Source organism: Trichechus manatus, unplaced genomic scaffold (assembly GCF_000243295.1).
Source record: "Trichechus manatus latirostris isolate Lorelei unplaced genomic scaffold, TriManLat1.0 scaffold00016, whole genome shotgun sequence".
NCBI classification, from domain to species: domain Eukaryota; kingdom Metazoa; phylum Chordata; class Mammalia; order Sirenia; family Trichechidae; genus Trichechus; species Trichechus manatus.
In genome coordinates, this window is record NW_004443952.1 from 14,461,897 (window position 1) to 14,464,895 (window position 2,999).

Consider the following 2,999-nt stretch of genomic DNA (forward strand, 5'->3'; position numbering starts at 1 on the left):
ATTATAAAAACAATAAGAATTGTAGCAATTCAGCACCTACAGAAAAGTTGGAAGAAAAAATATCTAGTCCCCAAACACAGAGAGCTACTGTTAACTCTTTCATCTGTATTTCTTCCTGTGTGCTTTTATAATTTATATTCTTTGATTATTTTTTATTGATATGTTTGTTTATATGTCTTTCCACTGATTTGTGACATCACTTTATAAAGACAGTAATCCCTTATATTATGTAATAAATCAATTTTTTTATTTACTTTTAACTTTAATAATGATATTTTTTAATATATAGAAGTTAAAATTTCTTGTGTTTAAATTGACAGAATTTTTTGATATTTCTATGTCAGTGTATTATATTTATGATAGGTATCATTTTTATATATTGAAATTTATATCATTGATAAATGATAACGTTCTCAATAATTTTCTTTATGCTTTCTACTATTGGTGTAATATGAGAAAAGCCTTCTAAATCCCTAATAGGACAATTCATCTGTATGTTCTTTCACTAATTCCAGGATTTTTATTTTCACATTTAACTTTATAATCTTTGTAGAATTTATCTTAATATGTGTTATGAGGTAGGGATCAAACTTAATTTTTTTCAGATTACTAATTGCCACAATATTATTAAAAAATACTCCTTCCTTTACCCACTTAATTTGCGTTTATCTGTTTGTCCACCTTATTAAACATGTATATCTAAAACTTATTATTGGTTCTTATGTACTCATTTATTATCAGATTTATTCCTTTAAACTTAAAAGATTTAAATTTTATTGAGTATTTGAGCAAAATTTTCCACATATATATAACTCCTCATCAGAATTCCCTCAGCATATATACAAGTTATTGTTTAGCTCATGTCCCAAAGTGGCGACCCTATCATTTCACAAAATTGCAGACATACTAGTCAACTACAAATCCATTTAAAACTTCATATTAACTTTTTTTTAAAAAAAAAAATAGTTTAGGTTCAGCATTCTAAGTCCAATATCCTATACTACTTATGCTGTTAGACTTTGTTTCATCTCACTGAGAAAGCAGTTAAGGTAATAGAGCAAAGACTTCAAAATTCAGGGTGGTAATGGTTTTGAACCTAGAACTGGATACTCAGTAAAGCTGTCATTCAGATATGAACGTCAAGTCTCAGAAGCTTCACAACACAGAAACACTTTATTTTTTTAAGCACTCACTGATGAAAATCCAACAAAATAAAAATGTAATTCTAAGCAATAGAAAACATGAGATATAAAATACATCAGTAAGCAAAGAAACCAGTAAATCTTATAATTAATTAAATGTTGATAAGATGACTATGATGTTTTAGAAAAAATTTGAAATATTATCCCAAAGAAAGCAGGTGTTAAAATATATAAAATTACAGGTGATTTCAACATAATATTTGAGGTAGAGAGAAAAGTAAACCTTTGGTAAGAGTTTGTCTTATTTCCATGTAGGGTTGCACATGATGATGAATTCTTAATATTGATATTAATAGTAAGTTTATAAATATGTATTTAAAATGTAAGAGTAACCATTGATAATAGGCATAAGACTGATAACTTTTGAGCACCATAGGAAAAGAGGTACAAGAAAACTCAATCAAGCAAAAGAAAACAGAAGAGATAAACAAAATTATATGACAATAGAAAACACAAACACAATGTCAGAACTAAGAAAAAATGCCAGAAATAAAATCATTTGGTTAATATGTTTATATTAATTTTCAGAATAAATATGAATGAATAAAAATGTGCCTATTGAGATAGGCTTTCATATTGTTAAACAAAGAAAATAATTATAAAATTTAATCAAGTTTATTAAGTGGGTTTTCCAATTCCTGTATATCCACTTTTATCTGAGGGTAACAGAATCTTTAATTTCTGAAGAAGATGTGTTAAACAGCAAGATAGTCAAACAATATGTAAACCGATGTTTAAAAAAGTCATAATAAAACTAAGTGACCAGAAAATTTGGGGAATAAAAGAGATAAGAAATTAGACAAACACTATTAGAAAGAAAGCAGGAGAGAATACGGTCATGTCAAACAAAACAAAATTCAAGGTTAAAACCATTCATTTGAAATAAAAAAAAAATTTTAACTGATAATAAAAACAACCCACCATTTGTGTAGCTAGTAATATATACACGAGGAGAAATTGAGAAACTACAATTATAATGTTAGATTTTTGACAAACCTGCCAGAAACTGATAAATTAAGTAAGCCTCAACTATAAGAGGATGTAAAGAAATTTGACGGCACATTTGTTAAACTTGATTAAATAGATGCATAAATAGAACTGTGTGCCTGATGTTCTTTTCCAGCACCCATGGAACGTTTATAAAAACTTGCCAGTTATTCAGCCACACATAAAAAAGTTCTAAACTCAGTAAATGTCCAAAGTAGAATACATACTGAATGCAATAAAACTATAAATTAATTGCCAAAGGACAGAAGTATACACAAAAACAATCTACTAGAAAACTTTAAAATACCTTTCAAAGTAACCCTTGATTAAAAAGAAAACCAAACTGAAATTACACAGTATTTAGATATAAAGAACAATGAGAACGCTACACATCAAAGCCCGTATAATATGACCCATTTGTAGTTAAACAAAAATTAATACCCATAAATGTATTAGAAAACCAAAAATATTAAAAGTACATAAACACTGTCAATTGAAGGAGCTAGAAAAATCCTTTAAAAAATAGGAAGTGTTGAGCATTAAAAGCAGACTTTTTTGAGTAACAACAAAATAAGCAGAAAATGAATAAGTAAATTTAAACTGAACAGAAAAGTCAGGTAAAATCTGATGAAAAAAAAGAAAACAAATATATAACATTACAATAAAGAAAGAAACAACTAAAGACATGGAGAAAATTAAAAAGTTGTGAGAACATTATATCAACTTGAAAATCTTAGGTGGAACGGATCATCTATACAATAGTGAAAAATTGACCCAAGAAGAGGAAGAAAAAAATAAATAAATAAAACA